Below are 27,340 nucleotides of genomic sequence, written 5' to 3'. Positions count from 1 at the left end.
AAACACAAAAGGGTGAGAGAGCACTGCCCTTGTGAGCTTACAATCTAAAGGAATGGGGTGGGGGGGAAGAAGAGGTGGGATCTGGGCTTCCTGCCAGTGGTGCCGTGCACATTCCCCTGACAGCATTATTCTATTATTATGTTTTATTTATATAGTGCCAACATCTTCCGCAGCGCTGTATAGAGTACCTATTGTCTTGCAGTCTTGTCACTAGGCACATAACTGGTGCATGACATACATCCAACAGGGAGATCATGCTACGTAGTACCTATCCTTCCACTAACCCCATATCAGGTAGCATTGCTGAACTCTTTTCCAATGCACATACACTAGTTTCTTAAAGGAGCCAACCTTTTCACCCAACAGGACAGCTGCAGAGAAGATGGGGAAAGCCAACCCAGATCAATTTCCTGCTTTGCTACAAAGAGAGTTTTTGGGCAAGTGCATTTCAATCTATATGGCTAGTTGTAGACCAGGGTCTACAACTAGGCATATAGATTGAAATACACTTGCCCCAAGTATCCTCTACTAATATATTATTATTAAGATAAGCTGCCCATTTTCCCCACAGTTTTTCCTTATGGTTTGATACAGCAGGTGCAAGGGAATCATAGATTTTTGAGAGAGGCCTCTGTCGCATTGTCCTTGGCTATACTGGGGGCAGGGTCCTACCTAATACTGGGGGCACATCAGGCTACCTATACTGGGGAAGGGGGCTGCCTAATACTGGGGGCACATCTGGCTCCCAATACTGGAGAAGGGGGCTGCCTAATACTGGGGGCACATCTTGCTCCCTATACTGGGGAAGGGGCTGCCTAATACTGGTGGCACATCTGGTTCCCTATACTGGAGAAGAGGGCTGCCTAATACTGGGGGCACATCTGGCTCCCTATACTGGAGAAGAGGGCTGCCTAATACTGGGGGCACATCTGGTTCCCTATACTGGAGAAGAGGGCTGCCTAATACTGGTGGCACATCTGGTTCCCTATACTGGAGAAGAGGGCTGCCTAATACTGGTGGCACATCTGGCTCCCTATACTGGAGAAGAGGGCTGCCTAATACTGGGGGCACATCTGGTTCCCTATACTGGAGAAGAGGGCTGCCTAATACTCAGGGCACATCTGGCTCCCAATACTGGAGAAGGGGGCTGCCTAATACTGGGGGCACATCTGGCTCCCTATACTAGGGAGAGGGCTGCCTAATACTGGGGGCACATCTGGCTCCCTATACTGGAGAAGAGGGCTGCCTAATACTGGTGGCACATCTGGTTCCATATACTGGAGAAGAGGGCTGCCTAATACTGGTGGCACATCTGGCTCCCTATACTGGAGAAGAGGGCTGCCTAATACTGGGGGCACATCTGGCTCCCAATACTGGAGAAGGGGGCTGCCTAATACTGGGGGCACATCTGGCTCCCTATACTGGAGAAGAGGGCTGCCTAATACGGGGGCACAGCTGGTTCCCTATACTGGAGAAGAGGGCTGCCTAATACTGGGGGCACATCTGGCTCCCTATACTAGGGAGGGGGGCAGCCTAATACTGGGGGCACATCTGGTTCCCTATACTGGAGAAGGGGGCTGCCTAATACTGGGGGCACATCTGGCTTCCTATACTGGAGAAGGGGGCTGCCTAATACTGGGGGCACATCTGGCTATCTATACTGGGGAGGGGGGCAGCCTAATACTGGGGGCACATCTGGCTCCCTATACTAAAGAAGAGGGCTGCCTAATACTGGGGGCACATCTGGTTCCCTATACTGGAGAAGAGGGCTGCCTAATACTGGGGGCACATCTGGCTCCCTATACTGGGGAGGGGGGCAGCCTAATACCGGGGGCACAGCTGGCTCCCTATACTAAGGAAGGGGGCTGTCTAATACTGGGGGCACATCTGGCTACCTATACTAGGGGGTGGGGGCTGCCTAATACTGGGGGCACATCTGGCTACCTATACTGGGGAAAGGGGCTGCCTAATACTGGGAGCACATCTGGCTATTTATACTGGGGAAGGGGAATGCCTAATACTGGGAACACATCTGGCTACCTATACTGGGGAAGGAGGCTGCCTAATACTTGGGGAACATCTGGCTATCTATACTGGGGATTGGGGGCCTACCTAATACTGGGGGCACATCTGGCTACCTATACTAAGGAGCAAGGGTTACCTGATATGGGGGCACATCTGGCTCCCAATACTGGGGAGTGGGGCTGCCTAATACTGGGGGCACATCTGGCTATCTATACTGGAGAGTGGGGACCTACCTAATACTGGGGGCACATCTGGCTGTCTTTACTGGGGAGTAGAGATGGCTCGAACCTCCGATTTTCGGTTTGCGAACCTGCGAAAAAGTTCGCGAACCAGCGAACATCGCGAACCGCAATAGACTTCACTTTAATGGTGGCGGCAGCAGCTGACCTTGAAGGGCATGTTGGCTGGCTGTCCATAGGTGGCGATACATGCCGTCGGACACTGCCACGAGCTGTTTCTGACGACGACGAGCTTTCAGCAAAGCATTGGGAACCCACGTGACATCCATGGCAGTATCATCATCATCATCATTCTCCACAGCTTTGCTTGTATCAGACACCTCCAAAACTGCACCAACAACAGGTACTTCATCATCCTCACACCTTACATCCATACTGATGCCCAACTCAGACATATGAGGTGGTGGTGTAACATGCTTAACGCCGTCATCTTGTAACAATAATGGCTATGAATCAGTTAATTCCCCACCAAATAACTCCTGTGAACTATCAAATAGAGCGGAAGTGGTGCTAGTAGTAGCAGTGGTGGGTGCCAGCTGAGAGTTAAGTGAGGTGCCAGAATCAGAGCAGGAGGAGGAGGAAGATATGTCATGGTTCCAAGCTGAGGAAGATGAAGTGTTCTGTGTTAAATAGTCAACTACGTCCTGACAATCTTGGGAGTTGATGGCACGTGCATTCTGAACACTGTACTATGGTCCAGGGCTGCACGAAATCAAGTCAGCACGAATTCGAACAGACCTGCCGGGTGGCCTGCCTTTGGCTCTGCCTCTGCCGGTTGTTTTGTATATATTGGGGGGGATGAAGTGAAAGGTATGCACTGACTTAACTAATACAATGTGCAGTCACAGAGATGCAGTGAAAGGTACTGACTGCTGGTATAATACAATGTGCAGGCACACAGATGCAGTGAAAGGTACTGACTGCTGGTATAATACAATGTGCAGTCACACAGAGGCAGTGAAAGGTATGCACTGACTGTTGCTATAATACAATGTGCAGTCACACAGGTACAATAAAAAGGTATGCAGTGACTGCTGGCATAATACAATGTGCGGTCACACAGGTGCAGTGAAAGCTATGCACTGACTGCTGCTATAATACAATGTGCAGTCACACAGGTGCAGTGAAAGGTATGCACTGACTGCTGCTATAACACAATGTGAAGTCACACAGGTACAATAAAAAGGTATGCAGTGACTGCTGGCATAATACAATGTGCGGTCACACAGGTGCAGTGAAAGCTATGCACTGACTGCTGCTATAATACAATGTGCAGTCACACAGGTGCAGTGAAAGGTATGCACTGACTGCTGCTATAACACAATGTGAAGTCACACAGGTGCAGTGAAAAGGTATGCAGTGACTGCTGGTGGTACAATACAATGTGCAGTCACACAGGTGCAGTGAAAGGTATGCACTGACTGCTGCTATAACACAATGTGCAGTCACACAGGTGCAGTGAAAAGGTATGCAGTGACTGCTGGTGGTACGATACAATGTGCAGTCACACAGGTGCAGTGAAAAGGTATGCAGTGACTGCCGGTGGTATAATACAATGTGCAGTAACACAGGTGCAGTGAAAAGGTATGCGGTGACTGCTGGTGGTATGATACAATGTGCAGTCACACAGGTACAGTGAAAAGGTATGCAGTGACTGCTGATATAATACAATGTGCAGTCACACAGGTGCAGTGAAAAGGTGTGCTGAATGTGCTGAGCCTGGCACAGTATAACAATTAGCAAGGGCCAGCTGCGACAGACATTGCTGTATATGCAGTGTCAGTGGGCCACAAAAAAAAAAAAACACATCACAAGAACATTAGCTTTTAAAAAAGCTGTTTTGGTGGCGCTTTTCAGCAACAAATATCAGCAAGGAGCAAGCTAACAAGACCTAAATAAGCTTTCCCGATCTCTGCAGCAACCTCTCTCCCTTCTCTCACTAAAACAGCAGCACACAGAGTGACAACATGGCCGACGCTGCTGCCTTTTATAACGGGGGGGGGGCTCCAGGAGTGAGTGCAGTCTGATTGGCTGCCATGTGTCTGCTGACTGTGATGTAGAGGGTCAAAGTTTAGCCCAATGATGTAGTATAGGGGGCGGGTCGAATTCACTAAAAGTTCGTGGTTCGACGGGAACGCAAACTCGCGTTGTTCGCGCGAATAAGTTTGCGTGCAAACCTGATGAACCTGCTGAACATAAGATATAGTATTCACTGTAACTTTGGCAAAACATTCAGAATGTCACTGATTGATACTCTTATTACAGGATCTTGGGCTCAGTATGAGACAACAAGCTCTCAATGAGGCAGCCACAGTCAGACATCAATCTTACCCACTCCACTGTGTTGTAAAAGTAATCAGACACCATAAGGTCATTACTCATTAGCCTGTGTGTGGTAAGAATCTAGGAATCGGAGTGATTGCTGAATAATGGCCCATACTCACGGGCTACAATTGTCGCTGCAACACGCGGCGCGCGCGTGTTGCGGCGACAGGTCGCCCGTGAGTATGGGCCGTCGCACGAGCGCGCACCCCGAACTGTCGCCCGCCGCTGATGTCGCCAGGCGATTGAAAGTTTCAATCGCCTGGCGACTCCGCCGCAACTGTCGCTAGTCCGCGTGAGTACGCGAACTGGCGACAGCAACCTCCATTGAGAATGTGGAGCTTCCGGCGGGGGGAGGAGGAACGTCGGCGACAGCTTCCGTCGCGCCGCTGGTCCCTCTTCCGCGTGTGTACACGGAGGGACCTGGCGAGGAGCTGTCGCCGGCATGTCGCCCACACGCTCACGTGTGCTGGCGACAGGCAACTTTTGCTGCCCGTGAGTATGGGCCATAAGGGACTGTCTACAACTTTTTTCAACCTGTGACTCCTTTGTTTGTAAGGTTGTACATGAAGTCATCAGAACTTTGCTGCAGTGTGGACAGATGTTTTTTCCAAAACCTAGGGAGCAGGGACAGTGTACAAATTCCAAAGTGTGTATGATTCCTTATCTGTGTGGTGGACACATGCAGTCAATATAACAATGGTGCGAGAGAGAATGGTTCTCTCCATGCCCTAAGTTGTCAGTCTTTCAAACTTTTTCCCCCACGGCCCCCCTGTGGCTTCTGGGCCCCCCTGCGGAGGCATCCCTTGCAGGGACTATTGTTACGCCCCTGCTGAGAACCAATGTTAGGCCTCTTGCATACTACATGCGATTCCGATTTTTTTTTTATACGATCTGATTGCGTAGCAGCATCAGAATCGCATGTTGTGAAGCACTGCACACATTTTCTCTATCGATTACATTAGCTTCTGCGATAAAACATGCATGTTTCCACACATACAGACACACATGGTGTGCAGAAAACACATACGGAAAACCGAGAGAGTGTGCTCCCAGCCTCAGCTTATTACACTTACTCTGTCCATCTCTGATGGAGCAAAACTGGCTCTGCAGACTCCTACAGCATCCCTACAGTACACAGCACTTGGGGAGGGGTAGAGAGGCTGGGGGGAAAGCAGTGCTGTACACAAGACCCTGCTGAACAACACTGGATAGGGACTGTTTACAAATCTTTGACTGCAAAACTTTGTATGAACCCTTATCAGTAACTGAGCAGATGCAGTCATTAGAACAATTGTGCAGAGAGCAGAAAGTTTTTTTTCTCTCCGTGCCCATAGTCATAATACAATCATCACTAACCCCACAGCAAGCAAGCAAAATATCTTTACTGTACTTTTTTAGTACTTTTGACTTACAAAATTTGTTTGTAGAGATAGAGAAGATTGAAAAGTGATTTTCTGGGAGAAATAATTCATGAGGTAGCAAAAAAAAGAACACTTCCTCTATTTTGTTGTCCTCAGTTTTCATCTTATCTGTAAAATAACTTTACAGATAAAGTTCTTAACAAATAAAAAAAAAGTACCAATAAGTTGGTGAAAATGTTTTATAAAATATATTTTAATTATCTTCTTGCTTGCTGGGGGCTTAAAGTGTACCAGAGGCCAGAGCTGAACTAAATGCAAAAATCGAGTTACCCGGGGCCTCCTCCAGCAGCATAAGCCCATCTGGGGCCCTCGCCGTCTTCCCGCGGTCTGCCGTTCAGCCGCGATCAGCCCCGATAATAGGCTCAGTCAGGTTCACTCTGGGTCTTCTGCACATGCGCGGACCTCCTGCGCATGTGCAGTAGACCCGTACTGATGTGACTGAAGCAATAACCGGGGCTGATCACGGCTGAACGGCAGGACAGGAGGGACTCAGACGGGCTTATGCTGCTGAAGGAAGCCCGGGGTAACTTTCGATTTTTGCATTTAGTTCAGCTCTGGTTTACTTTAAGCAGGGGTGGGAAAGGGAGTTACCTAGGGCTTCTTCCAGCCCCCAGTAGTATCTAAGGTCTCTCGCTGTGCTCCTGGTAGTGATGAGCCAAATTTAGTGTTTTTATAATTACGACACAAAATTTGCAATTACGACATGAATGGGGATTCGTGATTTTCAGAAAATGTATAATTCTAAATTTTGTTTTGTGATTTCATGTTAAATTGTAATTTCAAGTTTCATTTGTAATTCTGTAATTTAGCAGAATTATGAAAAATATGAAATAGTATTTTTTTCCATTATGATCATAATCATAATTAGCAAAATGTTGCAAAATCATAATTAGCACATAAGGCTCATCTGCAGTATGCTTCCTTGAGCGTGCTCTGCACGCCAGCAATGGACCGCGATCAACGAGGTGTACAGCCATGACAGCGCATGGACCATAGTCCTGTGACTAAGCCAGTCACGGCTCATAGTTGGGGTGACAGCAGCACAATGGAGTGGATCGGGAGGACACCACTGAACCTCACATACTAATGTGGGCTGAAGAAGCCCCAAGTAAGTAATACCCAACTCTTTTTCTCCTTCTTAACTACCTATCGACCACGTCACGCCAATGGGCGTGGCCGCGGTGGCAGCCCCAGGACCGCCTGACGCCAATGGGCGTGGCCGCAGCGGCAGCCCCAGGACCACCTGACGCCAATGGGCGTGGCCACGGTGGCAGCCCCAGGACCGCCTGACGCCAATGGGCGTGGCCGCAGCGGCAGCCCCAGGACCACCTGACGCCAATGGGCCTGGCCGCAGCGGCAGCCCCAGGACCGCCTGACGCCAATCGGCGTCAAGTCCTGGGGATAGCTACTGCAGGAGATCGCATCTCCGCTTGCAATGCAGAGTTCCGATCGCCGCTCGGAGACTGTTAGACGGCTAAACTGCTGTCTATAAACCTTGTACTGCGCTGTGATCTGCCAACCATTGGCTCAGGAGTGATTGGCTCAGGAGTGATCGGCTGTCATAGGCTAAAGCCTATGACAGATGATCACAGTGATTGGCTGACGGGGGGAGCGAGGGCAGGGATAAAAAAATAAATAAGTAAAAAATATAGTAAAAATAAAGAGATAAATATTTATAAAAATAAAATAAACATCTGGGGGGCGATCAGACCCCACCAACATGAAAGCTCTGTTGGTGGGCGGAAAAGGAGAGGGGGGGGGGGGGAAATCACTTGTGTGCTGAGTTGTGCGGCCCTGCAGCTTGGCCTTAAGCTGCAGTGGCCCAATTAACAAAAAATGGCCTGGTCTTTCAGGGGGTTTAGTACTGTGGTCCTCAAGAGGTTAACCACTTCACCAGTGAGGGGTTTTTCCCCTCATGGACCAGATAAATAATAATTTTCACATTTCAGCTCTCCTTCCTTTTATTCACCAATAACTTCACTACTTCACTATCACTACTTATCACACCTAAATGATATATATCTTGTTTTTTTTTAACCACAAAAAAACTTTACTTTTTATGCATTTTAAAGGGAAAAATATTTAAAAAATAAATAAAAATACAGAATTTTTTTTCAATTCCATCCCCTATAGTTTTGAAATAAACAATGCTATTGTAAATAAAACCCACACATTGTATTTGCCGATTTGTCCCAATTATAAAATTTAAATTGTGCTCCTAGTTACAATGTGTGGCCGCAATATATTATTTGGGGAGAGCTCAGAGTTCAGAGCACACAGTCAGTGTTTGCTACAGGAATGATCATTGGCTTCTCCTTGAAGCCATGATCCTTCTCTTAGGCCTGGGACCCACTTACAACACTTTTCTTAGAACTTGTGATTTGTAAAGCACTTGCTAATGTAATGCTATGGGTTTTTTTTTTGTTTTTTTTTAGAAAATCACATCTCTCAAGTGGGCTCATACACACAGCATTACATTAGAAAAAGCTATTCAAATCACAAGCTCTCAGAAAATGCTGCTATTAATAATAGTGAGTTCCAGGCCTTACAGGCACTTTGGTTGGTTCAGGGAAAACATGTTCCTGTTCACCAATCACAGCGGGTACGCACAGCGGGCACGCACATGCACAGTGGTTACAGCGGTGAATAACGCATTAAAATGTCCTGTTGCCGTTAAAAGAGGCAAACAGGGCATTTTAATACCAAAAGGCTCTGGTAAAAATGGAATATGCAGTGGGTAGAGGATTACTCGCCGTTCATCTACAATCAGTGCTGTTCTTCTCGGTGACTCCAAACCAGAACATACTCTGCCGCGCATGCGCAGTATGTCCATTCTGCTCCCCTGTGGTATCACAGGACAGCGACACTGATTGTAAGAGAACAGCGAGTGACGGAGGGGAACAGGATACACAGTAAGTATTTGCTTTTAACTCCCTACCCACTGCACATTCAGTTTTTACCAGAGCCCTTTGGCTCTGGTTGTATACAATGAACAGAGGCGCCAAAAGTATACAATTAGATTAAATGAGCTTAAAAACTAACTTAATTGGCAAAAATAAAGGAGGAAGTGGTGGTCTTACCTCCCTCAAGCAGACACGACCACGACTGCGATTCAGACAGTCAAACACATTTATTAGAAACTCCCAAAAAATTGCAACGCGTTTCGCAGGCTCAATCCCGCTTCATCAGGCAATACAGGGAGGAGTATCAAGCGATCTGCACAAGGATTCAAGTTAAGCGCCTCTTGAATCCTTGTGCAGATCGCTTGATACTCCTCCCTGTATTGCCTGATGAAGCGAAATTGAGCCTGCGAAATGCGTTGCAATTTTTTGGAGTTTCTAATAAATGTGTTTGACTGTCTGAATCGCAATTGTTGTCGTGTCTGCTTGAGGGAGGTAAGACCACCACTTCCTCCTTCATTTTTGCCAATTAAGTTTTTAAGCTCATTTAATCTAGTTTTATACTTTTGGTGCCTCTGCTCATTGTATACAATTTTGAGTCCACCCTGGGTGGAGGGTTGCTACCCTTTCTTCCTGTCTACAGAGAGCGACTTCTTAAGGGCTCTTTCACATCAGACAACGCGAACAGGAGCCGTTCTCCTGCACGCGTTGTCTGCCTGCGGCGTGTCGTCGGGTATCTGCGGTGTGACGCAATCAGCGGCGGTAGCTGGTAATTAAACCCGACGGAAAACGCCGGCTCGCGGGTGCGTTGGAGGAAAAACTGCGCCCGGGTGCGTCGGAACCGCAACGCATCGAAACGCAGCGTTGAGTGTGAAAGGTAAAATGAAAGTCTATGGACTTTCATCTTACCTTGGTTAACGCAAACGGCTGCCGTTTGCGTTAACGCACAAAGTCTGCCCCAATGTGAAAGAGCCCTAATCCTGAGTGGGGTCAGGACAATCTCCCCACCTGCCTTTACAGTGGTTGCCTGCTGGTGACCCTGACTTGTGAGTATCTAACAATACGAATTTATTGCCACCTTATCCAGTACGTATTACACTATTGGGGCTCTTGGTGTTCCCTGTTTTTATCCCTTTGGCTCTGGTATCCTTTAAGTGGTTAAAAGTTATGTTATTGATAGAGTATGAAAACATATCCTGAGGGGACTTAAAGAGAAACTCCAGTGAAAATAATGTAATAAAAAAAGTGCTTCATTTTTACAATAATTATGTATAAATGATTTAGTCAGTGTTTGCTCATTGTAAAATCTTTCCTCTCCCAGATTCACATTCTGACATGTATTACATGGTGACATTGTTACTGTGGGCAGGTTATGTATCTGTTTCTAGCTGTTCTGGCTGTTACAGACAGCTGTAAACAGCCATTTCCTGTCTGTGAACATTGTTACATTGTGGCAGTTTGCCCAGAGTACCGCGGTACTCAGAGCTTCTTGTGGGAGGGGTTTCACCACAATATCAGTCATACAGCGCCCCCTGATGGTTTGTTTGTGAAATGCAATAGATTTGTCATGTAAAAGGGGGTATCAGCTACTGATTGGGATAAAGTTAAATTCTTGGTCGGAGTTTCTCTTTAAGAGAAACGCTAACTGAATAAGGGCCAGGCCCAAATGCAATTAACTTTTCCTCCTGACTTTTCTCCTAGGTGATAGTTTCCCAACTTGCAAATAGAGATGGGCCGAACGGTTCGCGGGCGAACGGTTCCACGCGAACTTCGGTGGTTCGCGTTCGCGTCCCGCTGGCGAACCTTTGCGGAAGTTCGGTTCGCCCCATAATGCACCTTGAGGGTCAACTTTGACCCTCTACATCACAGTCAGCAGGCCCAGTGTAGCCAATTAGGCTACACTAGTCCCTGGAGCCCCACCCCCCCTTATATAAGGCAGGCAGCGGCGGCCATTACGGTCACTCGTGTGCTGCCTGCGTTAGTGAGAGTAGGGCGAGCTGCTGCAGACTGTCTCTCAGGGAAAGATTAGTTAGGCTTAACTTGTTCCTGGCTGGCTGCATACCTGTTCTGTGAACCCACCACTGCATACCTGTACTGTGAACCCACCACTGCATACCTGTTCAGTGAACCTGCCACTGCATACCTGTTCTGTGAACCCATCACTGCATACCTGTTCTGTGAACCCATCACTGCATACCTGTTCAGTGAACCTGCCACTGCATACCTGTGCTGTGAACCCACCACTGCATACCTGTTCTGTGAACCCACCACTGCATACCTGTGCTGTGAACCCATCACTGCATACCTGTTCAGTGAACCTGCCACTGCATACCTGTGCTGTGAACCCATCACTGCATACCTGTTCAGTGAACCTGCCACTGCATACCTGTGCTGTGAACCCACCACTGCATACCTGTTCTGTGAACCCACCACTGCATACCTGTGCTGTGAACCCACCAGTGCATACCTGTTCTGTGAACCCACCACTGCATACCTGTGCTGTGAACCCACCACTGCATACCTGTGCTGTGAACCCACCACTGCATACCTGTTCTGTGAACCCACCACTGCATACCTGTTCTGTAAACCCACCACTGCATACCTGTTCAGTGAACCCACCACTGCATACCTGTTCTGTTCAGTGGACCCGCCACTGTATACCTGTTCAATGAACCCGCCACTGCATACCTGTTGTGTTCAGTGAACCCGCCACTGTATACCTGTACTGTTCAGTGAACCCGCCACTGCATACCTGTTCAGTGAACCCGCCACTGAATACCTGTTGTGTTCAGTGAACCCGCCACTGCATACCTGTTGTGTTCAGTGAACCCGCCACTGCATACCTGTTGTGTTCAGTGAACAGTTTGGTGTGTCAGTGTGAAGCAGTACCTTAATTACACTACCTGATTGATGTATACACATGCAAGATGTTTTAAAGCACTTTAGGCCTGTCATTTAGCATTCAATGTGATTTCTGCCCTTAAAACGCTGCTTTGCGTCACATCCAGATTTTTCCCGGGGACTTTTGGCATGTATCCCACTCCGCCATGCCCCCCTCCAGGTGTTAGACCCCTTGAAACATCTTTTCCATCACTTTTGTGGCCAGCATAATTATTTTTTTTTTTCAAAGTTCGCATCCCCATTGAAGTCTATTGCGGTTCGCGAACTTTAACGCGAACCGAACCTTCCGCGGAAGTTCGCGAACCGGAGGTTCGGCCCATCTCTACTTGCAAATAAAAGGCCCTTGAAGCCACCAGCAAACAAGAAAATCCTCAAAATAATTTTAATAGAACCTTTTCACCAACTTTTTCGATTACAAAATGCTGAAAAGTTATTTTAAAAAGAAGTTAAAAAATTACCTCTTATGAGAAAATTCAGATGAACAAGTTAATTGCACACGGGCCATGGGGTGATTAATCAAATCCTGGTAATACAACATGAAATATTTTGGCAGATAGATGGTTCGATAGATCATTTTTGACAGGTCCGATCGTATTTTCTTATAGTTTTTCTGATCGATTTCTCATAGAAACTGTAATGATCGCTGCTGCAGCAGCTATTACTGGAAGTAGTAGTGCTGCAGCTCAGGCAGTTCTGATCTATTTCCATGCAAGTTGCATAGCTTTGTCTGTCTTTCCCTGCTGTCAGCTTGTGACTGATTATCATTCACCTGTGTGGGAATCTGCATGTCTGCTCCCATTGGATGACCTCAGTATAAAGATCTGCTTCCTGCAGGGTTTCCTTGGGTTTTCATAGCTTCAGCTTAAGCCTGTCTTGCTGTCGCTTTAGCCCCCGATCGTGTTTCTTGTTATAAAGATACTTTGCTGGTCTTTGCATCATATATTGGTTCATTGCCAATATATATGCATACCAGCACGTTTATTATTTTCCTTGTATTTGTGTTACGTTAATACATCAGTGTCGCTGATGTATACGTACATGAACTGTTTATATCCTGTGTGCAGTTAGTCAGCTTTCCAGCACGTTTTGGTAGGTTGCACGTACCGTGACCACCCGTGCTGAGGTAGTTACCCTGCTCCTGGTTCTGTTTGTGGATTGCGTTCATCTCTGCGAAGAGATAACGAATCCTTCTGAATCCTGTTCTGTTACTGTTTGTGGATTGCGTTCATCTCTGCGAAGAGATAACGAATCCTTCTGAATCCTGTTCTGTTACCGTTTGTGGATTGCGTTCATCTCTGCGAAGAGATAGCGAATCCTTCTGAGTCCTGTTCCCTGTATTACTTTAGTCCTAGTCAGCGTTCCTGCTTATGTCATATATCGGTTCATTGCCGATATATACATATGTTAGTCAGACGTTACAAATAGTTTCATTGATAGCTGTAATTGTAATACGCTAGGAAAACATACTTATTGTATATTTATCTGTGTTACGTTCATCTATCTTGATCCTGCTGTTTTCTGACTGTCCTGTCCTGTCTTTGTGAGGCACGCCATCGCCGCATCACATTGGCTGCCTCATTCCAGTCTGTCTGGTTTTGGACGCTTGCTGTCGCTAAGTAGCCGCTAGCTAGCAAGCGTTCATTCTGTCTACCTGTCCTGATCTCCTCAGTTCTGGTTTATGCGCTCAGCGCTACTTTGCGCTGAGACGTTATAACGAAAGCATTGTTTGTGGCTGTCAGATCTGCACCGGCTCTGTGCGCCACAATCTCCTATTGGAGTCAGTCCTCCCCTCCACTATACTAGGGATAGCCTGTTTCCTTGTGCTAGTGTGTGTACCTCCTCCACGCCAGCTCATGCGTTGCATGCTGACTGTGGAGAATACACCACCAAGCCTTACAGAAACGAATGGAAATCGATAAGTAAAAAGGATTGGAAAATCGATCGGACAGTAAATCTGATGAAAAATCTCATTGTGCATTGCCAACATAAAAATCATGAGATAAACAAATGGCACATATGCAATAAACGTTTTCTCCAGATTTTTCTCTTAGAAGATCTTTATCTATTTATAATAATAACTTTTCAGCACTCTGCAATTGAAAAGTACCAAAAAAATAGATGAAAAAGTACTATCAAAATTATTTTAAGTATTCCGTATTTTCCGCCTTATAAGATGCATTTTTTCTCCCCAAAAATGCAGAGAAAAAGTCCCTACCTCTTATACAGCAAAGGCAGGGAATCCCCGACTTACAAACGCCCACTGATATGAACCGCCGCCACGTTGGTGATTTCCTTGCTTGTGGGCCTGCTCCCCTGCATGCCTCCGCTCCCTCCATCTTGTGTCTTCTGCCACTCCCCTCCCCCCCCCCCCCAGCAGCTGGCCCACCTAATACATTGCACCCACGCAGATTGCAGACATCCATCCTCTCCACGCAGCTTGCTCTAGTGATGGGCTTGTACTGATGACACGATCAATACAAGTCAATCACTAGAGGGAGCTGCATAGAGGAGTCATATGTCATATGTCTGCAAACCCTGAGGGCACCATGTATTAGGTAAGCCAGATGCTGCTACACATTGGGGAAGGCAGGAGACAGAAAGGAGAAGGAGGGGAGGCATGCCGGGGGGGGGGGGGGGGGGGTCAGGCACAAGCTGGGACTGAAGGGGACAGAGGAGAACACAGACAGACAAATTGGGGAGACAGGAGGACACATGGGGAGACATGGCAATACAAGAGGACACATGGGGGATACAGGAGGACACATGGGGGACTCCGAAGGGCACCATTTGGGGAGTACAAGAGGCTCCTGGAACATGGACACACCAGGTTTAGTACCAGCATATATATTTTTTTCCCTGGCTTTTGTTCTCTAAACCTGAGTGTGTCTTATATTCCGAAACGTCTTATATGGCGGAAAATACAGTACTTGCTTGCTGGTGATTTTAAGAGCTTTTTATTGACAAGCTTGAAAATATCGCTTAGGAGAAAACTCAGGAGAAAAAAATAATTGCCGATGGGCCGAGGAGAGCTATTGCATGAGAAACATTTTGTAAATCAACCACATACAACACATGATCACACCTATAGATAGTGGCATTAACCTGGGTGGGATTCTGGAGTAAGCAGAGATCTGTGGTGATCTGTCAGCAGTACCAGTTTCTCTTCTTTGAAGAAACCATCAAATTCAGCCACCAACAGAGCCGGGACAAGGTCCTCCAGCACCCAAGGCTGAGACACCAAAGTGCGCCCCTCCCCCCCTATCCCTCCCACCCCAGCCGTCACACACTGATTGCTATCAGACTAAGAGGCACCCCAGGGCCCCCAACACCTTAATGTCTAGTTATCTGGCTTGCAGTCACTGCTATGTATCCCCTTTTCTTATTTCTTTCTGCTTCAAACACAATTAGGAATGACAGCTGTATGAATTCTGCGCCCCCTCCTACACTGCGCCGTGAGGCTGGAGCCTCTCCAGCCTATGCCTCGGCCCGGCCCTGGCCACCAAATATAGGAATGTCTCCTCTTGTTTTCGGCTAGTGACATTTTCTGGTTAACCTGCAGCAGAGAGTGAGTTGTTACAAGTTAGTCACAGACATCTTATTGGAACTATCTGCCAATGTAAATGCCATCATACATTATTAGATGAGGCGTTTGGATCATGTAAACCAGCAATATCTGACTAATATCAGTTGTGTGCCTGGATACGGGAGTACATACTCAATGTTACATCACATGTCACCAAACATGTCTGATTGCTATTGACACTAGCTTTGTGATGCTCGATGCAGTGTTAAAGGGGACCTAAACTCAGAACTTCCTCGCTGCTCTAAAAGATAAGCAACAGCATAATAACCTTAAAGAAAGACATTTATTTGTTACCACTTAAAGAACTCCTGCAATAAATGTGCAGTGTGTATTCTTCCTGCTTTCGTGGAAGCAGGCAAAGGGTTACCATCCTGTGTTTACATATTAGCAAATGTGTGTGCTGAGTCTGCTGACACAGCTGAGAGCTGAAATTATACTTGTGATTACGTGAAGATGAGGGCGAATTAGACAAACTCTTCTCTCTAAAAACACACAAGGTGGATTTCTCTCTGTTTCCTTGTGTCCTGTGAAGAGTTCAAGTCCAAGTCAGATAGAGCTTATACAACCTTCCTGTTCCTCTTACAGTCCCCTCGTTTCAGCGCTCTCACCCCATTGCGCATATTTGACTAACTGGTCGAATACTCCTTCGGGGATCTTAGGAAGCCTTCTGAAGAACTCTCCAAGTGCTTCCGAAGACATGCCACTCCGTAATGTGCATACGTGACTGTGTTCTCCCGCACATGCACAGTACGGAGCCACCCATCTTTGGAAGCACTCAGGAACACGCGTGCTTCTGAAACCTTCCATGGGTTCCTGGACCAGGGGCGTTGTTAGCTGCAAAGATCAGTGGCAGCCCCAAACTGCACTTCCCAGCCTCCCCCGCCGGGGTCCAGCTACAGGGACCCGAGCAGTGAGAGGGCTTGGAGCTCTGCAGCTCCCCGGTTGATGGGGGCATGGGGGGCCTCCCTGTGGTGCCCTTGGAAAGCGCTAAATGTTGCACGAACTAATCCCCGCATGACAACCGTTTTGCGATAATTCGTTTTAGACCCTGCATATTATGGCATGCAAAAGCAAAGTCTCGTCATTAAGCCAATTAGGCCAAATTTGCACAGCCAGATATATCAAGTTTTACCTTGGTGTTTGATGCACACATTCCTCTGCTGCAGTGTTACCACACACATTGTTGTCCTTTGGAGGCGGGTGGTGGATGGCTTTCTCTGGGTGGTGTGAGCGCCGGAGCAAGCTGTCTGCGCCTGAAGCCGTCTGGAGCCGGTGCGAGCAGCCGATTGTCTCGCTTTCTCCTTCCCCTAGTGCCGGTCACGTCATTATTGTAGCAACCAGGAAATACCAGCACTAGGGGGAAGGAGTGAGCGAGACAAGAGGATGCTTGTGCTGGCTCCAAGGATAAAGTGAGTGGATGCCTGTGGCAACTGCCGCCACTTAATTACTTTGCATGAGGACCCTGGAGGACGCTGGGCACACGGAGGGGGACAGCTTCACCGCAGGCACCCTTGGGTCAGGTGAGTGATGCCCGCAGCTGCTGCCTCTACTTAAATACTTTGCAGGAGTAGCACAGCAGGACCTCAGGGACAATACAGGGAGTCTCCGACATTGCGGCGGGTTGGTGGCTCATATCGACAGGTGATCGTAAGTTGGGGTTCCCTGTATTTGGACAATGAGATCAGGGTTGTTCGTAAACTACGCCAGTGCGAATCTACGCATCGTAGTCCGCAACTACGCATTGTAGTTCATAGACGAAGTTTAAAAACATTGTGTACGTATATCCACGTAGTCATAGTACCGCCATTCGAAGCTTCGCCCGCTACGCGTAGTTGACGTATGTATTGTGAAGTCAACTACACATGCAGTAACTGTGTCTATAGGGATCATTGCGCATGCGCAGAAATATTATTGCCCTTCTATACGTATACAATTCCGAAGGTGGAATGTACGCAATTGGAAGGTGGAATGTACGCATATATTAGTTCACCCATGAGCATATTTAGTGGATTATTGCGGAGATTTTTCCACATAAGGGCATAAGCGTCCGCATACACTACGCTTCGCACTACGTGAAGCTTCCGTATTTTAACGCATAGTCTACGCAGTGCAAACGTAGCGAAGTTTCTGATTTCGAAACCGTAGTTTGCGAAGCATAATTGCGTAGAACTACGCGTAGTTCCAGTGTAGCGAAGTTGGCTGACTACGACTATCCCTAGATAAGATGCAGATACTTATTCTTCCCACTTTTGGGGGAGAAAATGTACATCTTATTGTCCAAAATACGGTATATTTCTGAACCCAGCCTAAGTGAGTGCTGATGTTATTAAATTATTTTTAGAAGTTAGAACCAGGATCCCCCTCTTTTCCATGATGATCCATCCTGTATGGCTCGATTCATTCACATGGGGATGGTCGGAAAATTTCAGTGGAATTCCAATTTTCGAGTTTTCAATCAGAAATCGGCATTCCGCAGTGGAAATCAGTGGAATACCACATTACCAAAACTCTGAAATTTTAAGTCATTCAGAAGACACAGAAGCATTGGACCAATCAGAGAATGCTGTAGTTTACCGCGGAAATTGGTCTGAAATGCAGTTTCCGCATAATAGCGTACATTCACAAATAATAAAGGATTCCACCAAAAAATCATTTTTTTTATTGTTACCATTAACTAACTTGGGTGCCTAGAACTTTATTGACAAAAAATAACAGTCTGTGAAAACCAGAAATTCGATTTCCACGGTATTCCACAGAAATCGAAAAGACTGTTATCGGGAAGTGCAAAATCGGTCGTATTCAAAAGTTGGCATTTCTGACCATTGCTAATTTCATGAGCATAAACTTACAAAAAATTCAGCCTGGCATATGGTGTTATTTCAACTGGTTAACATTTTGAGCACAGTGAGAACTCCTTTGATGTGAATAATTTTGCTAACATTGTTGACCTTCATGTGAACTGACTATGGTATGCCTTGCCAAGGATCTAAATGTACAAAGATGGTGATAGACCAGCATTTCCCAACTCCACAGACAGGCTAGTGTTGCAATTCAGAGACCATTCCAGTAATACGTGTGAATAAGGACTAGTTTTTGAATTGTGCAATAATCTCCCCGGCTTGCGAAAGAAAGGGGAAGGAGTTACCGCAGTAAAAATGTTTGTTAAGGACTATGACTGGTAAGACCTCATTAGTTGAGACAGCTGAAGAACAGGAGAGGACATTCTTTTCTTACCATGTGGTTGTTGGCTGTCTTTCTGTTTTGTCTGATTGCTGGTCTTATACACACAGAAGAAACATGCCCAGAGGTAAAAATTGTGGGCTTAGGAGACTCAGACAAGTTGACGATCCTTCGTGGATGCCCTGGACTACCTGGAGCTCTTGGTCAAAAAGGTGAACCCGGCACTATCTCAGATAGGGGTCCCAAAGGAGAACCTGGGAAAGCTGGACCTGCTGGGGCACAAGGGGCAGCTGGGCCTCCTGGATTAAAAGGAGAGAAAGGAGAAATGGGTGCCTCAGACCCAGAATATGCTGTAAAAAACTGCAAAGAACTGCTCAACCTGGGTTCCATAATAAGTGGCTGGTACACCATATATCCAGATGGCATGAAGTCATTAAAAGTCTTCTGTGACATGGACACGGATGGTGGAGGATGGATCGTGTTCCAGAGACGATGTGACGGCACCGTCAACTTCTTCAGAGAATGGAATGACTACAAGTGAGGATTTGGCAACCAGCTGAGCGAATTCTGGCTGGGAAACGATAATATTCATACACTGACATCTTCTGGAACGCATCAGCTGCGAATTGATCTGACTGACTATGAAAACATCAAAACATTTGCAGCTTACGCTTCGTTTTCACTGCTGGGGGAGAAGGAGAACTATAAGCTGAAGATTGGCAAATTCACTGGAGGTGAAGCAAAGGACTCTCTTGAGTATCATAACAATCGTCCCTTTACAACAAAGGACAGAGACAATGACGAATATGGCACCAACTGTGCTGAACTTTTTAAAGGTGCATGGTGGTATGGTGCCTGCCATAATTCCAATTTAAATGGGCTGTATCTGAGAGGAAAGCATGCCAGTTCTGCAGATGGTGTTAACTGGGAAACTGGCAAGGGAGACAATTACTCTTACAAAATCACTGAAATGAAGTTTAGGCCAGTTTAACCAGAAGTGAGATTAAACTCTTTAAAATTTCTGTAACTTCTCTTAAGGTAGCCGCTAACTGTCCAATTTCTAGCGAAAAATCGTTCGCGCGATCAGAAATTCTGATCAGATTGGTTGTTAATAATCTCAATTGATGGGCACAATCAATTACAAACGATTATAAAAATAGTCGATTTTCATCAAACCAAAATTTAAAATTTCTTGTTGGTTGTGATATATAAGAAGCGGAGATTGGTTTGTTCATGGTATAGTGAACGATTTTTCTTCCGATCAGAATTTTCTGATCGATCGAACGATTTTTCATTAGAAATTGGATTGTTAGTGGCCACCTTTAGATACATACAATAACATTTGAAAGCATTCCCAAGTATTCCCTGTGTGTGAAAATGTTTACTTTCACTGCAGAGAGCAATAAAGGCTTGCTTACCTCTGGCTAATCAACAAATGTAATAATTGCCAAGAGACACTCTCTGCTTTACAGTGATGGGGCTTACATACCCGTAGAACCTTTGGTTGAATGTTATTAAGTTTTTTTTTATTTAGTTAAGTATTTATATAGCGCTGACATATTACGCAGTGCTGTACAGAGTATATTGTCTTGTCACTAACTGTCCCTCAGAGGGGCTCACAATCTAATCCCTACTGTAGTTATATGTCTATGTATGTGTCATGTAGTCTAGGGCCAATTTAGGGGGAAGCCAATTAACTTATCTGTATGTTTTTGGGATGTGGAAGGAAACCGGAGTGCCTGGAGGAAACCCATGCAGACACGGGGAGAACAAACTCCTTGCAGATGTTGAGCTGGCTGGGATTTAAACCAGGGACACAGCGCTGCAAGGCAAGAGCGCTAACCACTCCGTCACCGTGCAGGGCCGGTTCAAGTAACAATTGGGCCCTAGGGCAAAATTAGCCTGGGCCCCCCCAACAGACACCCCCCGACCAAAAAGCGTCATTAGAGGCTGTTTGTTGCAGCCAAACTTCCCTCCTGGGCCCCTGAGCTGGCTGCTGACCCTCCCCCAATCACCTCCCAACTTAGACTCTGCAGAGTCCCTGGGGAGCAACAGTTAAGATGGGGGAGGGACAACTTGGGGGCCCCTACAGGCTCTGCTGCCCTGGGGCAAGTGCCCATTTTTTCCTATGGTAGCTACGGCCCTGCCACCATGCTGCCCATTTTCACTTTCTCTTCATTTTACTTTTTTACTTTTTCTTTTAGTATTGTACAGTGTAAGATCAATCTGAGAGTAAGTACCTGGTCAAGAAGAACAGTATATACCAATGGTGGCCACTAATGATCCAATCTTTTTCATCCAATTTTACCAAATCTATGTAGTAGAAGGGTAAACTGAGTGAATACATTTGAATGGATAATTTAGGCAGTTCCCTTATATTACATAGAAATGGTAAGATTGGATGAAAAATATTGGATCATTAGTGGCCACCAGTTGCTTAAACTCGACCTTGAGTTAACTTCTCATGTTACCTATTCATGCTAAAATTCTCTATATTATTTATGTCAGCAACATTGTTAATATTCCATAATCCCTTTGATGACTACTACTAGCCTAAATATGCATAGTAATGTTACTGTGAAATTGTATTGAGATTTTCCCATGTTTTGTATTGAACATTTACCAAGAGATATTATTTTCTACATTGTTGTATTTTCAAAAATTGTAAATAAAAATCTTTTGATTTAAATAAATAGAAATAATTATGGCAGCCTCCATATCCCTCTTGCTTCAATTGTCCTTTAAAGTTATAGTTTGAAATAATTGGACCTGTTTAATAATAGATGCAATTCTCTCTGTATTTTTTTCTGGATGAGCATAAATGTATGTTTACCTTTTTTCACTGTTAGCTGGTGCCTCTCGGAGGCAGCACTGGTTAGGTTTGCTCCAAGTTCTGTGTAATAAAAGTGGATCTGTAATATAATGTGGGGCCACATACATTAACCAATTGACCACTGAGGGTTTTTTCCCATTTAGAACCAAAAGCAATTTTCATCTTCAGCGCTCCTCCCTTTCTTTCGCCAGTAACTTAATCACTACTAAGCAAGCACAACAAAATTATCTATATCTTGTTTTTTTTTTTCTCTGGTACTGTCACAGGAGCCCTCAGTGGCTGACCGCACTTAGCCTTCTAAACGATGCCAGCGCACAGATCGTGCGAACTCTGGTCGCAGTCAATGCGCAGGAACCGTTAAGAATTAGCCGCAGACAGCTCAGAAGGGAGCCTGTGAGACACGGGTGATTACAACGTCACCCACTGGTTCAGAGTAAACTGCCACCACCGCGGTTACTATGGGACCGTGGGGCCCACTAACTGACTGACTAATCCTGCGAATAAAACGGTTAAACACACGATATTCTGTCTAGCCAACAACAAACAAACAGTAGCGTATCTTCAGAGACCCGGGATCAGTTCTGTGTGTGCTGATAAGCAGGGTAGCGGAAAGTGAATGACTTGGAGAAAGTCGTTTATTCACGCAATATAAATAATTAATATATACAGACAATTATGAAAATCAACAATTATGAAAACAGTAATAGCCAGTATGAAAAATAAAAGAAGGGAGAAAAATACTTAGTTCCTGGAAAGATGTCCTGTTTGTGGGAAAAATCAGAGTTCTGGTTTCCAATCAAGTTCAAGCAAAACGGTTTCAAGTTCTTAGAGCTCTTTGTTCAGATGGGTCAGCAAAATGGCCACCAGCCCTATGTCCTCTGGCTGGCAGCAGATTGTCATGAAGATGGTAAAGGGAGGAAGAACTTCTCCGGCAGCTCATTCACTTTTAATGGAGATGAGCTCAGAGGCGGGCTTCCAGAGTCGGCCCCCTAGGCCGGACTATGGTAATCACACCTGGGCAGGGGCTTTAGCAAATCCATAATCCTGACAGGTTCCCTAGGCCGACCTGCGCGGCCGGCACACAGATAATAATTACATATTCTCGATCCCCAGAACCTACCGATTAATATGATATCAAACTTGGGCATGTTTGCATGCCCGGTTACAAAACGGTGGAATTCCCAGCGTTCTGGTTAGGCTAGGGGCCCAAATTTAATATCAAAACACTCACAAGCTCCGGACCAGCAGAATGATATAACTTTCACATTTCTCCGATGTATGGTACTTCTAAAACATGCATAAAGATCATAACTCTATGTTTCCCTATCCTGGCTGAATGGTTCCGCTAAGTCTGCCCCCTGCTGGGATTAGCTTCCTTGGCTCTGAAAAGACTCCTGGTTTGTTAATTAACATCTCCATGAGATCAGCTAAGTGTCACCTGGTTCCCAGAGCCAAAAGGGAAATTGTGCCTTCCACAGGGAATATGTCCCAGCCAATTAACAGCTTCCCCCCAGGCTGTCACTGTAGCTTAGGAACAGCTGGGGAATCTGTCTTAGCTGAGGGATACTGTCTGAAGCGCAATCGATGCAGGAATCGAGTGCGATCGTTCTTTACTTCACGGGCGGTGCCAGGACGCGCCTGCGTCCCCGCAACCGTCCGTGACAGCCCTCCCCCTTGTCCGCGGCTCAGCCACTCATCCGCAAGATGTGTGGCGGCGCCGCTAACCTGGCTGACGGGCCTCGAGTTGCCGGTACGGCGGGAAAACCTATTGGAGCCTGTGGCTCGGTTTCCCTGGACCGGTCGCGGTCTGCTACCCTCAGGGTTGACCCAACATGGACCGTTCTGGACAGGGCGTTTGCGCCACTGCAGTCGGACGTGGTGTCTGCCGGGACTGCTGACAACGGGCAGTGGGTTGGTTAGGTCAACAGCCAGCCCACGCAGGGTTCCCCTGCTAAGTGGCTGTGGACCTAAGGGAACCCCGCGGGAATCCCTGGACCTTCCCAGCTCCTGACAGACGGCACATGCCCTGCAGTAGTTTGCTACATCCCTGTTCATCCGGGGCCAATAAAACTGATTCCGAATACCGGCGAGTGTCTTGCGGACCCCTGAGTGCCCTGTCAGAGGATTACCATGTGCGGATTTCAGCACATGTCCCCTGAACGCACTCGGGACCACAAGCCATTTGGTATTCGCGTGGGATCTGCCTGTAGGGGGCTGTGCAGACTCACTGTACAGTCTCCCACCTTCCCAGTACACCTTGAAAGCGGCCCCGTCTGCGAGGGGCTCAGCGGCTTGCTGCATGAGCACCTCCAGGCTTGGGTCACTTTGTAGTGCGGCTGAGAATACGGCGCTGTCAGTTTCAGCCAACTGGCTCATGTCACACGAGGCCAGCGGCTGAAAGGTCTCATCCCTGCGGTCAGAGGAGGGGGAGGAGGCCGGAACCCCCTCCACCTGTTCTGAGCTCGGGTTCTGAGCAGTGCAGCTGCGCGGTATTGCTAGCACAGGTACACTGTCAGAATGGCACAGACGGACATTACTCAGATCATCATTGCATGCAGTAATGACATTGACAGGTATAGACATTTTTTCATTACAGACAGGTTGTACAGGAGACTCAGGTACAGTTACAGCATCATCACAACAGACAGTCTGTACCTCAAACTCAGGTGCCTTTGAAGCAGGCACTATTGAGCCTGGTACCCTTGAACTGGGCACATTCAACCCACCTCCCCCTGGTGCTCCCCCAAGTGTATAAAGTACCTGGTGGTGGGTGGAGAGTCCGTCTCCTTCCGTGAGCGACAAGGCGGTCGTGGCAGGTTCATAGTAGGACACAAGCTTGCCCAAATCAGTCCCTAGCAACACAGGGACTGGGAGATCCTTCATAACCCCAACAACCCTTTCTTGGACCCCTCCCACTCCCCAATCCAGCTTCACTCTGGCGTGGGCTATGTGAAAAAGGGTGCCTTCTACTCCAGTAAGGGCAAGGGATCGGCTGGAGCTGATGCTCTCCTTTGGCACAAGGTGTGAGTGAACTAACGTGATGTCAGCTCCGGTGTCTCGAAATCCGGTGACAACTTTGCCGTTCACTCTAACAAGTTGCTGCTGGTCGGTTCGGTCGCGGATTTCCTTTCCGCGGGCAAACAGGACAAAATCGGATGATCCAGGCTGTGGTTCGCTGGCGGGTTGCCTCTGCTGTGGGTGAGGTGCAGGTGATGCAGATGATCCAGGTGCTGGTGGTGTCTGTCTCCGCTCCGGACAGTCGAATTTCATGTGTCCGGGCTGGCGGCAGTAGTGACAGGTGACCTCTCCAGGCGCTGCAGGCCTGGGTGCAGCAGCTGCGCTGGGTGGCCTCTGTGGCGGACGGCTCACAGGGGCAGGAGAGTCTGCCAGAGTATTGGGCTGACCTCCTCTCCAGCTGGATGGGACAGTTCTGCGGGTATCAGCCACCCGGGTAGTTGCAAAAGTCTCAGCAAGGTCTGCAGCGACAGTGGCTGAAGCCGGCCTGCGTTCTAACACAAACTGTCGTACATCAGCAGGGCAAATGTTCAGAAATTGTTCCAGGACTATCAAGTCCTCCAGGACGCCATAAGACCCTTTGGTGAGGCCTAGCGTCCACTGGCGGAGTGTGGTGAGCAAGCTGCTGGCCACATCTCGGTATGAATCAGAAGACTTTTTCTGCCAGGCCCTGAACTTTTTCCGATAGGCTTCTGGCGTCAGCTGGTACTTAGTAATAATAGCGTCTTTTATAGCATCATAATCATTATCCTTTTCCGCAGGCAATTCTGCGAAAGCATCAAGCGCTTTGTAGCGCAGCAAAGGTGTCAGATGTCTGGCCCACTGGTCTTGGGACAGACGATACTGACGGCATGCTTTTTCAAAAGACCGCAAAAACAAGTCAATGTCAGTGTCTTTTTCAATATTAGCAAATTTAAATTTTGCACTTACGGGTGCTGCAGCTCCTTCAGCAGGGAGGCTGGGCGGTGAACTCCGGCTGGCCTGTTGCACCTTTGCCATGTTGAGCTCATGCTGTCGTCTCTCCCGCGCCTCTGCGGCATCCCTCTCCGCGTGGCGTTCAGCAGCAGCAGCAGCAGCTTTGCGTTCTGCAGATTGGCGCTCCTCACGCATGTACTGCAGGTACTTGTCCAGGTCAGTCTCCATCAGCTTTTGTAATGCCTGCTGCATTACCGGGTCAGTACAAACGGACAGTCCAGTACTGGCCGGTTCCGGGCGAGTAATGTCAGAAACTCTGGGATTGGGGTCCATACTGACAGTCTCTGGCGTAACTGTTGCAACAGGGCCCGCAGGATGCTCAACCTCTGTACGCCTAAGATCTTCAGCCTCTGGTTCCCCTTGATTGTCAGATGGGCTGGTATCCACCTCAGCGGACACTCCCGGCTCCCGCAGTTGCTGGGCATCCCATCTGGACAAGTCTGCTATCAGGTCCCGTTTTGTCTTGCGGAGGATGCCAATGCCCCTCTCTTCGCAAAGATTTTCCAGGTCTGCTAGGCACATGTTCTGGTAGTTCCCGGACATTTCCATGCCAAATAAAATAAAACTTTGGGGAAGGGGTACTGGCTACACAGTCTCTCTGTATATATAAAAAATATATTGCCTTCCAGCTACACCAACGAATTAGTTCGTTTCTCGATAGCGCTAGCGCTATCGCAGATACTTTCAGCACAACACAGATCCAACCGCTGCCTAACACTGTCACAGGAGCCCTCAGTGGCTGACCGCACTTAGCCTTCTAAACGATGCCAGCGCACAGATCGTGCGAACTCTGGTCGCAGTCAATGCGCAGGAACCATTAAGAATTAGCCGCAGACAGCTCAGAAGGGAGCCTGTGAGACACGGGTGATTACAACGTCACCCACTGGTTCAGAGTAAACTGCCACCACCGCGGTTACTATGGGACCGTGGGGCCCACTAACTGACTGACTAATCCTGCGAATAAAACGGTTAAACACACGATATTCTGTCTAGCCAACAACAAACAAACAGTAGCGTATCTTCAGAGACCCGGGATCAGTTCTGTGTGTGCTGATAAGCAGGGTAGCGGAAAGTGAATGACTTGGAGAAAGTCGTTTATTCACGCAATATAAATAATTAATATATACAGACAATTATGAAAATCAACAATTATGAAAACAGTAATAGCCAGTATGAAAAATAAAAGAAGGGAGAAAAATACTTAGTTCCTGGAAAGATGTCCTGTTTGTGGGAAAAATCAGAGTTCTGGTTTCCAATCAAGTTCAAGCAAAACGGTTTCAAGTTCTTAGAGCTCTTTGTTCAGATGGGTCAGCAAAATGGCCACCAGCCCTATGTCCTCTGGCTGGCAGCAGATTGTCATGAAGATGGTAAAGGGAGGAAGAACTTCTCCGGCAGCTCATTCACTTTTAATGGAGATGAGCTCAGAGGCGGGCTTCCAGAGTCGGCCCCCTAGGCCGGACTATGGTAATCACACCTGGGCAGGGGCTTTAGCAAATCCATAATCCTGACAGGTTCCCTAGGCCGACCTGCGCGGCCGGCACACAGATAATAATTACATATTCTCGATCCCCAGAACCTACCGATTAATATGATATCAAACTTGGGCATGTTTGCATGCCCGGTTACAAAACGGTGGAATTCCCAGCGTTCTGGTTAGGCTAGGGGCCCAAATTTAATATCAAAACACTCACAAGCTCCGGACCAGCAGAATGATATAACTTTCACATTTCTCCGATGTATGGTACTTCTAAAACATGCATAAAGATCATAACTCTATGTTTCCCTATCCTGGCTGAATGGTTCCGCTAAGTCTGCCCCCTGCTGGGATTAGCTTCCTTGGCTCTGAAAAGACTCCTGGTTTGTTAATTAACATCTCCATGAGATCAGCTAAGTGTCACCTGGTTCCCAGAGCCAAAAGGGAAATTGTGCCTTCCACAGGGAAT

At 47.2% G+C, this 27,340-nt stretch overlaps 1 pseudogene; it reads left to right on the top strand.

Moving 5' to 3' along the window:
* Positions 1 to 18,554: 18,554 nt before the first annotated feature.
* LOC137528586 (ficolin-2 pseudogene) lies at positions 18,555 to 21,193 on the top strand (annotated as a pseudogene).
* Positions 21,194 to 27,340: the final 6,147 nt, after the last annotated feature.

This window comes from Hyperolius riggenbachi, chromosome 8 (assembly GCF_040937935.1).
Source record: "Hyperolius riggenbachi isolate aHypRig1 chromosome 8, aHypRig1.pri, whole genome shotgun sequence".
In the NCBI taxonomy this organism is placed as follows: domain Eukaryota; kingdom Metazoa; phylum Chordata; class Amphibia; order Anura; family Hyperoliidae; genus Hyperolius; species Hyperolius riggenbachi.
The sequence above is the reverse complement of the archived record's forward strand: the minus strand, read 5'-3'. Positions and strand labels throughout refer to the sequence as shown.